Source organism: Gobio gobio (assembly GCF_949357685.1).
Source record: "Gobio gobio genome assembly, chromosome: 24".
NCBI classification, from domain to species: domain Eukaryota; kingdom Metazoa; phylum Chordata; class Actinopteri; order Cypriniformes; family Gobionidae; genus Gobio; species Gobio gobio.
In genome coordinates, this window is record NC_137120.1 from 26991446 (window position 1) to 27004752 (window position 13307).

The 13307-nt window shown below is 37.4% G+C and overlaps 1 protein-coding gene across 2 annotated transcripts in view; it reads left to right on the forward strand.

Annotated features, from left to right (window-relative positions):
- The first annotated feature begins 2451 nt into the window (after positions 1–2451).
- The window catches only part of b3galt11 (beta-1,3-galactosyltransferase 11), a 36019-nt gene continuing 25163 nt past the window's right edge, over positions 2452–13307 (forward strand). Inside the window, exon 1 of one of the 2 annotated variants that reach the window (XM_079808508.1) lies at positions 2452–2630. The gene's annotated coding sequence lies outside the window, so the exon portion shown is untranslated. The remainder of the gene's footprint in view (positions 2631–13307) is intronic. The other variant, XM_079808509.1, reaches the window with a different exon arrangement.

The window sequence follows — 13307 nt, forward strand, 5'->3', positions numbered from 1 at the left end:
TACTTTAGATTTGGAATTAGCGCCAATTCGAGGGTGGGTTGCTTGAATTATGGGTTCATTAGCCTATTATTCTTAATGAAAAACACAGCAAGAAAACAGTACAATGACACACTCCCTTAAATAGGCACTTTTACATTTCGCTTTGAAACCAAAACTTCCGCGATCATCTTGTCTGTCAGCTGTTTGCTCTAATGATGAATGAAATCTGACTCTCGTTCGGCTCGTGCTGTATTGAGCAGACACGTTCAGTTTTTAATTGTTGTGTCTGTTCTCTAACTAAACAAAATTATTTTATTACTATAAAAATGAAAACAATGGTGGCCCGGGGCGGTGCCGCGGTGGGCAAGTGACGCTAACAGTGTTTTGCCTAATCTGTATTAAAGAGAAAAGAGTCACTTCATCTGATGTTTAAAGTGAATAAAATAGTATTGACAGCTTACTGGAGTTTTACAACTGCTGTCTGAAGAGCTTTGTTCTCTCCCCAAACTTGTGGTGGTAGTTTTTTTTACGTTCAATGGGTAACGTTAGGTGCGCGGTGGATCAAACCACTGTGGGGTAAGGGGGAGGGGGGACTCAAAATGTTTCTAAACTTAAACGCATTTTTTGTCCCGTTTGCTTTTGTATTGTTTTACTACTTACACATTTATTTTAAGTATATATCATTATATTATTTACAATACTCAGCATGGTTTTTAGGGGGGGACAGCCCTCAGATTGGGGGGGTCCTGTCCCCCCCGTCCCCCCCGTGATTTACGCCCCTGCCAAAATGTACAAAACGTATAATTCCAAGGCGGACGATATAGGCTAGCACTTGCAGAAAAACATGTACGAGAAACTGAAAGCTGTACTCCGTCCAAATTATGCAGCACGTCAGACAAGATATTTGCACTAAACCATTTCACATTCTCAAATCCATCCATTCATAAAAATTACCGGGCAACGGACGTAGCATATCGTTTCCCAGCCGATTTTTCTCGCACTTTGCACTTTGAACCCTGGCTAACAAGCTAGAAACACCATATATTATAATAGCCTATTAGCTTGTTAGCCAGGGTTCAAAGTGCGATGACGCCTCAAGCTCGTGCAGATCTGTCAGAATCAATCCGTGCATATATTAGAAAACTTAACATTTTGCAGTTTATTTAGTAATTGTTTAAGGCCATTTCTCGATTTCAATCATCATAAAATAACATCCAGCAACAAGTCATTTCATGTGCTCTGGTGGCCAAGGGTGCCCTAAGCCAGGGGTTTTTCAAACTTTATGATGTCAAGGACCACCAAATACGATGGATCTTTTATGAGGGACCCCCTTCCTAAACTATATATTTTTATGTATGAAAAAAACATTCAAACTGTTAGAATGAAGAAGAACATTTTCAATTCAAAATTATTTAAATAAGCAACTTATTTATGTAAGCAGCATATGTGTTAAGAATACTGCTTTACAACCCAATGAGCAAGATAAGGGGGACTATAGTGAGAAAAACTGACTGAAGATACAAAGCAAACATAATACAATTTTGGAAAGTATGTATATGGCAAGAAAGGAGAGAAACATTTAGAAATTAAACAGAATGTTTGGTACACTGTAAAAAAAATTCAGGTCTCCAATTGAAAATTTTCGTGACCGATCACATCTAAATTTTTCAGTTGGCCAAATTGAATTTCTGTGAATTTATGCAATTTAATTCAATTAAAATTCAAGAAATTCAATTTGGCCAACTAAAAAATTTAGATGTGATCGGTCACTAGAAATTTTTAAATTGGAGACCTGAATTTTTTTTACAGTGTAGACTTTATCCATTTTTGCTTTGTCTTTTGTATTCTCTGAACTTTTCTGGGGACCCCTTAGAATCATCTGGAGGACCCCAGTTTGAAAACCCCTGCCCTAAGCAGCCGCTTAGTTCGCTTATGCCTTGGGCCGGTCAAGTCAAGTTATCTTTATTTATATAGCTTTATATTATAGCTATATTTTTACAATACAAAGATTGTTTCAAAAGCAGCTTTACAGTAATGCAACAAAGTTTGTTTTGGCTGTACAGCAGCTCTGGAAGAAAATAGTGTCATTGTCCAGCTGTACGTTCAGTGTTGATTCATTTCATGCCTGCTCAAAAGCCACTAGAAGGCAGCAAAGCTCTGCTAAACTAACAGGACGCTATATTTTAGAGGTTGTTGATAATAATTTAAAACATGTTTACTGACAATGATGCTATAATATACACTATAATATGTATGTATGTTGTTTGTTCTCATTCTGATTTTGTGTAATGCTGTTCTGAATTTGATGCTGTTATTGAGATTGTCAATAGGCTAATAATTGGTGTTTGATCAAACATAAATATCATTTCAAATACCATACTACAGTTTTTAAGCTGTCAAGAAAAAAAGGAAAAAAAAAAAGGTGTGAACCGGTGTATTCTATTTTTGAGTAGACTAACAATAGGGTAAGCCAGAGGTGGAAGAACAGCTATTCGATAGGGGTGTGGCGAGGTGTGAGGAGGCGGGGGACACCTGTTGTTTGGTTTACAGATAGAATGTGCTGACATAAAAACCGACTGGGATACTTTATTGCATATTTGTGTTATGCTGTTGGATGTAGAAACGGCTGGAGAGTGAAACGCAGTCATCAGGTAGGCTATCATACGTGTTTCCGAGCTGGTCGCAAGGTGTAGCTGCCGTAAACTGCTGTCTGGTGGAAGCAGATACGTTTATTTTCCTCATTTCGAGAGTTTGATTCACATTGCAGTACTTTGACCTACTTTACAGTGCGCATTAGTAAGGAAGAACGTAGTACACGTAGTATAAGTAACGAGGTTGTCGAGATTACATCGCTTTGTTTGAACTAATATCGCAAGAAATGTAACGTTACTGAGAATAAGGGGAAATGGCGTTTTTTTTTGCGGAATTGTAAGACTACGTCAGAATTTTGGTCAACATACGACAAATTCTTAGTAAGTCTGTTTAGTCCATGTGTAAGTGTTTTGTGTAATTTGCTCTTAAAATCGGTTATGTCACCCGTTCATTCTATTAGCCTACGTAAATATAACATAACTGCTATAAGTAGGCTAAACCATTTCATTAAACCCTCTAGATGAATTGGCCGTAGACTTAAATGACATGTGGTTCGACCATGGTTTGTCTTAAAATGTCTCATTTCCTTAACTTTTTTTCTTTTTCAAATTCTTAATTATTAAAGTGTTTAGAAACAAAGTATTTGCATTTTTTTGTAAATAATGATCTAATATTTTTGTTCTATAATTTCAGAGTTGCTTTAATGTAGTCAGATTTTATTAAAATTTCACAGGACACAAACATCTCATAAACATTTCAATATTTTATATAAAAATCACATCGCAAACATAAGTGCACCATTTAATTGAACTTGACTTATTGCATTACTTTCACAGTAATTTACAGTAAGAAATTGAATGTAAATTACAGTGATATCACATCATTGCTGTAATTTCACAGTGCATAACTGTATAAAATAAATACAGTTATCAGCTGTAACTTGTACAGTCATTTATCGCGTTTCAGCTGTAAAAGTAATGCAACTAGAAGCCAGTAATTAACTGTAAACTTACAATTAAATACAGAAATGCAATATGAAAAGATTAAACAATACTTTCCACAACTCTTTTATTTTTTACAAATGATACAATTGGACAAATTCTTGATCAATCCTGACAGCGAGCCCAGAAGGATGAGGCAGATTAAAGCTATACTGTGTGATATTTTCTCCCATCTAGCGGTGAAAAGTTATATGACCATCCAGTGAATATTAGTTTCTGTTCCTCTCAATTCCGATTTCGTTTTAACTCCTACGGTGGCCGATTTAGTCCAAGATTAACATGGCTTCCAGTTCGACCTCGTCCACATTCGACACGGTGCCATTAAGTGTTAAAACGCAAAAGGCGAAGCTTGAATTTACGGGTATGTCCCTCTTTGGCTAATGTACTTTCAAGATGGAGGGGCAACATGGCGACCCGCATTTGAACCCCTCACCCGGATGTATTTTCAATGGCATATTATAAACTTTCGAGAATACTTTATTACTTGAAAGAAGTAAATATACATTAATGAGCACATACATTTTTGAAAGAACTAAGTGTTTTTAGCTAAGAATAAACTAAAAAAGTTACACAGTGTAGCTTTAAGTGTGAGAGCGGCAATGAGATATCAGTCCAATAAACACAGCCATAGTGAAAATACAATACAATACCAAAACAATAGCCAGGTAGAAGTGAAGGTCTCAACCAGAAGGGCAGTCCAACATATTCAGTGGCGATATGGCAGGTAAAAATGGAGAGAGCCATTAATAACCGGAGCAAATGGAAAAAAAAGCAGAAAACAAAACTAATACCAAGTTTATACGAGCAAGACAGGACAGGGTCAAATAACACAGCAACCCTAGCCCCAAGCACACTCATTTCATGCAAGTACATACACAGCACACAATCTGCTTATGTTGTCATCCATTCAAAATCTGCAAGTTTTCGCAGCAGAGAACAAACTTGCTGTTTGATGCCTCCCTGCCTCTTTTAGATCATGTATCAGGGTTGATGCCCAGGAAGCACCAAAGACGACAAGGAAAAAAGTTACATTTCAAAGATTCCAGACACAGATTATTTTTCAATCAAGTTTTGGGGGGGGGGGGGGATTGGTGATTGGCACAAATATATATTTTGATCTTGATTCAGTATCAATACATATGTATTTAGTTTACTGTACATAAAGGGAAAAATAAGTTTGCCTTTTTAGCACTATTTTAAACTTTTCATGGGTTAATTTATATTTGCTCGCATTCATTAATATTCACTTGTGTGTACTTGTAGGCCTATAAGTATCATTAAAAATATTATGATGTAAGTTATTAACGTTTTAAAATTTCACATTTAAAGAAATCTTGTGATCATGTCTAAATATGTATTCAAATGCAAAACCTAAAAAATAAGTAAGCAGTTATGATCTGCAGTACTTTTTTGTACTAAACCATGGCATTACAAATTAAATGTATTATTTGTCCAGCCACAAAATGACTGTAATTTGCCTCTTTGCATTGGAATTCTCTATTTAACCTTAATTACACTATTTGGAATATAAATAAGAAAAATATTAGAAGAAAAATATTTTAATTCATTAAATGGTCATTAATGGACTATAATTATTGCTCAAATTGTAGGCCTATTTAGTACCAAAAGATCTCCTCAAAATATTCAATAAATATTATTAAACTAAAATATAGAATATTTATTTAATTGAAAAATAGTTAAGGTGTAGCCTATGGTCACATTTGACCATCAATGATTATGAGAGTGACCAATTAGTAAGGAATACCTGAGGGCTAAATACATGGAAAAACATTAACATTAATTTTAACAATGTTGCATTTCCATCACTCTCCATAATAAAATGATACTGTAAATGGTTGATTCTATCCATTCAAATGTATTGACAGAGCTGGTTTGTGTGGAACTTATTGAGAGCTCCGTGAACCACGTGACCGCGCGCGCCGCCGGGAGATGAGAGCATGTCGCAACTCTGTTTTTCAACGCCTCTGGCTTTAACTGCCACATTAGCGCCAAAACGCTATTTATTGTTTGAGTTTCGTATTAAAACGTTAAAAATTTTAAAAGCTTAGACTTTGTTTCATATCAAAAGCAGGTTTGGCCATTTGAGAGCGAGAGATGAGCGTGAGTGACAGAGAGAGAGAGCAGGGAAAGGAAATGCAGCTGAATGAATACGCTGTATTCCAAGTCCAAGTCCGGCATTTGCTTGAAAGAGAAACAAAACAAGGACACTCGATTAAAAACACTTCTGAATTCCTGTTACTTATGGAACCATACAAAGAGGCGTTTATGGACTTGCACAAACTCATCTTGACACTTCCTGTGTCATGTGATAGATCGTTCTCCTGTCTCAGCTTGAAAACGTAACTGAGAAGCAACTGTGGGGATGCCCGAAACAATGACTTGGCACTTTTGGCCATCAGTACATGAAGAGCGAAGGATTTGGATGTTCAACGCATCATTGATGCATTTTCCTTCAGTCACAACTGTCGCACAGGGGCGGATTTAGTGATTCGGGGGCCCCAGGCAAAATACAGGAATGGGGCCCTATACAATTGCACATTTACAACCTTGAGGGGTGATTTTCACTGTTGTGATTATTGCTGCTGCACAACCCCTCCAGCCCCACAAATTAAAATTAGACTGAAGGAAATTATTACTCACATAAGAATTATTTCAACCAAAAATGAAGTGTGTCTGTGTGGAAAGTATTACTGTGCATGCATCATCTACTCGGGTCCTTCACAGAAATGAGTGAGCGCCATTTAAAACACTGTTGCTCCGTATTTAATTATAACTTCAGATGCATGATATGTTCATTTGTAGAGCCCTATGAAATCAGTTTTTTTTTTTTTTTTAATTCCAGAAGAAAAAAAAATCCAGATTCCTTTTATTTAATTTTTTTAAATTCTGGATGGTTATATTAAATTGTATTAATCAAAAAGCATGTCTAATTAATTGAAATCATGACACTTGTTTAATTTAACATCAATTTATTAAAAGTTTAACAAAATATATATTGTTTCATGTAGGCCTATTTTAATTTTTTCTGGTAATCTAATGAAGGCATACAACTTTTATCTTTTATTTCAATTTAAAATTAAACAAATCCTTTAATTTTTGTACATTAAAAGTTCTACACAACAGAGGTTTAGGCCTAGCCTAAACTGTTCAAATTATTAGCCTACATTAAGGTACGCTATACTGTCCAAACTTTTATTTTGACGGGTTGCCTTGAAGACATTTTTCTGTGAGTATATGTTATGATGATAGTTTCTCTCAAATGAAATGGTACAATGCTCGTGAAGTGTAGAGTTTATGTTTAAGTTTATGACTGGATTCCGCGATTGCGTCTGCGTTTTCTGCATCGCGGAAATCATATGGCTCTACAGTAGAGCCATATGATTTCCGCGATGCAGAAAACGCAGACGCAATCGCGGAATCCAGTCATAAAAATGGAATTTACTGTTTAACACGGAATTTGTCAAATCAGCTCACTTCAATCAAATCGCAATATGGACTACTAGTGTGAATATTAAACGGCCAAAATGCTATTTAAATATGAATCCTGCATGTTTTATGTCTCTGTGTGAATGTATTGTGCAGACGGAACGACATTCCGTTTTTATGAATTGATTTTGTGATCCTCTACGCGTTTTCGGAATTGCGGAAATCATAAGGCCCTACACTTTCTACAAGATGCACGTTCAACGCGGACGCAAAGGCGGTTGTCGTGGTAATGAACACCACAGCAACCGCTTGTGCATCCGTGCTGAACGCCTATCGTATATAACAAGCATTTTAGGGGGCCCCAGGCGGTCGCCTACCTTTGCCTAATGGTGAGTCCGCCCCTGCTGTCGCATCGTCCTGATTTGAGAGCGTAAACAGTAAGTGTCACCAAGTTGGTGAATACTGATATTGGTGAATACCGCCCCTGGTTCGCAATAATGTGCAGTACTTAAAGGAATAGTTAACTCCCAAAATGAAAATTTGTTTCTTTCTTCATCAGAACAGAATTTAAGATTTTTAAGATTTCATTTCAGGCCTTCAGCTGAAGTGAATGCAAGAGATAGTAGTCCAGCATTTTGGATGGTTCAAAATACATATTTAGGCTGCATCAAAATAATCCACATGACTCCACTCGACAAATAAAAGTCTGAACCCAAACAAAACAATAGTTATGCGTCTCTGTGACGCACGCTCTGTCAAGCGTCACATAACCGACTGTATGATCCACACAGAGATCTGATCTCACCTTGAGACAGTCTGGGAGTACATGAAGGGATAGAAACAACTGAGATAGATAGACTTGTTGGGGTAGCAGCTTAGGACCCAGGACCAGTCGGGAAAAATGAAGAGCAAGAGTCTGGAGTTAGATTAATTAAAGAGAAATTTACTGAAGAATAGTTTGGAGTTTCATCAGCAGAAGCCAGCTTCAAGTCTCACAAGGTGTTCGTAGGCCGCGCTCCCTCTACCAGCCTATTGTACATACAATTGTTTCAACAGTTATACTGTTTTCAAGGACATTGATTACATCAACACTGACAGATGGGCTAATCCTGATTGGCTACAGAAACATACAAGTCTAAATAGTAGTCACATGTATAGATATGCGAGAGTGGTGTCGTTGAGTCAGGATGCTTAAGCTTGTTGCAAAACCACCCCTAGATTTGGGTAGAGATTGGCTTCAGATGTCGTAAATGACGCCTGCTGGTCTGGGGGGTTGTCAAGCAACTATCAGATAACTCCAACAGACCTGCACAGATCATGTGAAACACACACACACACACACACACACACACACACACACACACACACACACACACACACACACACACACACACACACACACACACACACAAGCACTAAGACATTGCACTTTAGTCAGTGGGTCCTGACCTTTATCAAAAGAACACATAGACACAGCAATCTCTCCCTCTTCAAGAGAGAGAGAAGTACACATACATGATATTCTTTATTCTTTAAAGAAATACAAAAGATAATTATAATGGCTTTAAGGTGTCAGTAAAAGGAAATATAGAATTAAATAAAATGAAGAAATAACATGAAAGACAAATCCATTTTTCATCTCTGGAATCCGGGCTAAATGAGCAATCACAGTCACCACTCTTACCCCTTTTCCACCAAGGCAGTGCTAGAGCTAGTTCAGAGCCAGAGCTAGTCCCAGTTCATAGTTGGTTCGACTGAGGAGCCTTCTAAGAACCGTTTGCTTTTCCACATGCTGAGAGCCACAACAGAGCCATGTCTTAAGTCACTGTATACATCTCCTCTCTCTCAGCAACGCTAGCAAGGTGTTGCCAAGTCTGCGGTTTTGCCGTGGTGTGAGTGATTGACTGTGATTGCTCATTTGAAACCAGAGACCAAATACAAACTTTAGAAAATATAAAGGAAGAAACAATCATTGGTCCTCTTGATTTAAGCAAAATCATAGATCTAAAGCAGAATCATTAAAATCTAAATTAGGAGGATGAATATTGAGGCTTTGATATATATATATATATATATATATATATATATATATATATATATATATATATATATATATATATATATATATATATATATATATATATATATATATATATATATATATATATATATATATATATATATATATATATAAATATATAAATAAATAAATAAATAAATAAATAAATAAATAAAATAAATAAATAAAAATATCTATCCATAATTATATTGAAGCGGCAGTAGATTCCAGAATCTTTCAGACTACACCTATAAAAACTTTGGCAACGGCTACTAAAAATGTTTAGGCATCAGTAGAAAAAAGAAGGAAAAAAAAGCTTTAGGATGAGGATGTTTTAAAATAATGTCATAAACAGATTATTTGATCATTTATAATAAATAAATAACATCAATATTTAGTGTGACCATTCTTTGCATTTAAAACCGCTTTTGTCCTAGAAACACTTGCACAGTTTTTAAGGTAGCTTTGCAGGTAGATTTATTAAAGAATCTTGGAGATGTTTTCCACAGTTTTTATGGGATTAGTCTCTCTCAATTTTTTTGTCTCTTCATCTAATCCCAGATTGACTCACAGATGAGATCAGACCTCTGTGAAGACCATATACCAAATAGGTCCTAATCTCAAGTGAAACAATGAAATAAGATGAAATTAGTGCTGGACGGTATGACCAAAAATGTATATCACGGTATTTTTCTAAATTATATCGGTTTCACGGTATATGATGGTATTTTTTCCCCTATGCATGACCGGGTGTTAATCACATTTTCTACTGATTAAGAGAGGAAATACTGCAGGAGATTCACTAGAATACCCTGTTTTACTGTCATGATGAGTGACTATTGTAGAAAAATTCCACACTAGAGTTAATACAGGTGTGCAAAGCCCCACAAAATGATGCTGTGGAGAGAAAACAACCAATAAAACACAGACCTGCAACACACTCAGAGTCATACTTACAGACACCTGAATATTAAAAGTTGAGTTGAGGGCACCTTAAGCATTTAAAAAATCTAACCCAATATAACAACAAACTGCCAAAACAAGGGAGAAACGTGGATATTTGCAATACATTTAAGAGCCCTCTCTGAACGAATGACACACATCAGTTTAACACAGAAAGAATAAAGCAGTTACTTTTTGACCAATTCTTCTTTGAAGTGTCAGTTTATTTATTAATTTATATCATTGTCTTTTGTGTAGCAGAATAATCCATCGTGTCAGCGCGGTCGTGATCAGACATCCGGTTGTGTCAGTGTAATCGTGCATACATTTCATTTTAATAAGACGTGATGAAATATGCACGCACATACGCTTCTGGTTCATGTCTAGAGCACTAGAGTATATGAAATATGTCCATAAAAAATGTAAACGCGATCGCTCCGGTCTATATCAGTGCTATATGATCCATGTGGAGAACGCTGTTAATCCCATCGCGGCGCTCCGCACAGAAACCGTCTCTCTCGCGCGCCGCGTGTAGTTTGAATTCTCCACTGTAATCAAGGGTTGAATCCGAAGGGTTGATGTCCGAAAACCTAGTGGACGTTATTGAGTGCACTCATTCTATCCCATTGCACCGCAATAACGAGTGTACAGCCGATGTACACACAACGCTGTCCGACTTCACGCACGTTTTCATTCACTCCTTCAAATAAAGTGATAACATAGGGAATAGTGAATGAGAGAATAGGATTCAGTCATAGGCTGTTCTGTAATGCGATCTCAACTGTGCTCTGACTGCTCTTACTACAGTGCATCAGTGAAATGGGTCCCCTCTCAAACAATGACGCGCTGCGCCGCGTTCCGAATGTTGTTTAAGAGACATATACCGGTATTGCGGTATCATCAAAATTCATATAGGGCTCGGGCGCTGCGTTGCATTCTGGGACGTGGCGGCCATGTTGATGGCCTCGCGAATGTAAACATACAGCAAATCGAACGAGGAGAAGCAGAGTTGGGAGAAAGAAAAACTATGTTAAAATCCCGAAAAGGATGTGGAATTTACCGGGATACGTTAAATAGGGAAGCCAGGGACCGGTATATGGACAAAATTGGAACTATTAACGGTTTGGATTCATATGAAATTTGCAGTTCACAAATGGATGGGTTCAGGAGCTGCAGACCATGAAGCCTATGTAACGTTAACCTTTTACCTTGAAGCATTCTGCACCGTTCTGTGTTCTCGGGTTGCACTACTTGCAAATAAACACTGAAAAATATCTGATTGTGTGACACTTCTTGCTTTTGCACATTATACGGTTATTGCGATTGTGTGACACTTCTTGCTTTTGCACATTATACGGTTATTGCGATTGTGTGACACTTCTTGCTTTTGCACATTATACGGTTATTGCGATTGTATGACACTTCTTGCTTTTGCACATTATATTGATTTAAGTATATTTATTTTGAAGATTGTGGGTATGGATGCAACAGACACTTATGGCTGTATTTAATGCACATTTATTTTATTTCAACGCTAGGGCTCATGTTTGTCAGAGCACAACATACATACACAATCTTATAGAAGAATGTCATGTCTTCGTCCTTGCTTGGCAACACCATGTGAATCGGTACTTTATCTGACAAAATAGTGTACTTGTTGCGGACGGTTACAATCACCCTTTCCACGTGAATTCGGAGGTGGGCATTTTTTCTTGTGCTCCCCACATCTCTTGCATCAGCTGACAGCGTTCTTTTGTGAAAGCAGGGATCTTACCTCGGCACACATAAGTCCCACACTGTCCTTTATGTCAAAGCCGCGATCAGCCAACACCATATCCCCAGGTAACAGTTTGTCTTACAAGCGCGATCCAAGCGAGCCGACGACTCAGTTAATCCATTTTCGAACTTTTTCCCATGGCGATTATGTGATCTAGTGTTACACCGCACAATGCAGCAACGGTTTACCATGGTTTCCAATAATAACGGCAAATTAAGACACGACTGAGAGGGAGCACGTCTATAAAAAGTGCGCAGTAGTCCGAGTAGCAGCAAATGAGGCCATCAACATGGCCGCCACGCAAAGTAATGACGTCATACGCCCGAGCCCTATTATAAAATAAATAAATACCGGTATTCGGTGTTAACCGGTATACCGCCCAGCACTAGATGAAATGCATTTGAATAAATTCAAGAGAGCATGCAGACTCTTCTGGATATTGAAGATTCAAACAGTAGTAACTAGAAAACAATACCAGTGATAAAGTCTGTGTGGCCCCATGACATCTTGTCCTTTGATGGACAGCATCCAGTGTGCGAAATACGGGGGACCGTATTACCCATGAGACCCCTTTAACCTCAAAATCTAAATTTGAAGGGGGTCTCAAATTTTGTCAAAAAAAAGAAAAAAATATTTAGTTATATTTTTTATTGTCACTAATTGTCACTAAAATGTATACAGAATTCAAAACATTTATTTGCAAATATTAGGGATGCACCGATTGTTCGGCAACTGAAATTATTCGACTGAAAATAGCAAAAATTGCACTTATGGTGTTCGGCCTAGTAAGTGAAAAGGCATGAGGTTTTTGATAACGCGATCAAATATAGCAACCAGCACGTGTGAGAAAGAGGCGCGCACACTTCTAAATGCAGCAATGCAGTACATGTCGGCGGTGTGGAAGCATTAAGCCTTGTTTATACTTTCGTCTGACTGTGCGCGAGCCTCGTCCGCTTAAAAGAAGGCTTTATAGTGTCCGAGAAAGACGCAGAAATGGCCGTTTGCAGACACTGTTCTGCTGAATTGTCTAAGCACCCTCAAATGCGAGCAAGAGCACCCTCAGTTGATACTGTAATAATATATTGGCAAAGGCTCCAGTGCATATTTGTGTCTGTAGAACGTCAAATGTATCCATTACAACGTGTTTCTTCAGCGGTGACATAGTTGTTGATCTCTGTCGTGGATCTCCATTTCTGCTTGTCTGAAAAAGAAGCATGTTTCTGCATTAGTTCGATGTCACCAGAGCAGGAAATGCTGTCCTCTCTGTTAGGGATGGGCGATATGGACTTAAAAATGTATCCCGATATTTTCTAGTATTTATTGCGATAACGATTTCAATGACGATAAATGTAGTATCATTCCCCATGTTTTTGGATACAAGTGAAAGCTGCATGCATTCTTGCAAGTTTCAGAAAAACAAACAATGATCTAAAGTAAAACGTACATGTCATCAAATAGGCTCCTATAATACATTAAAAAAAGATATATATATTATATAAGTAATTAATTT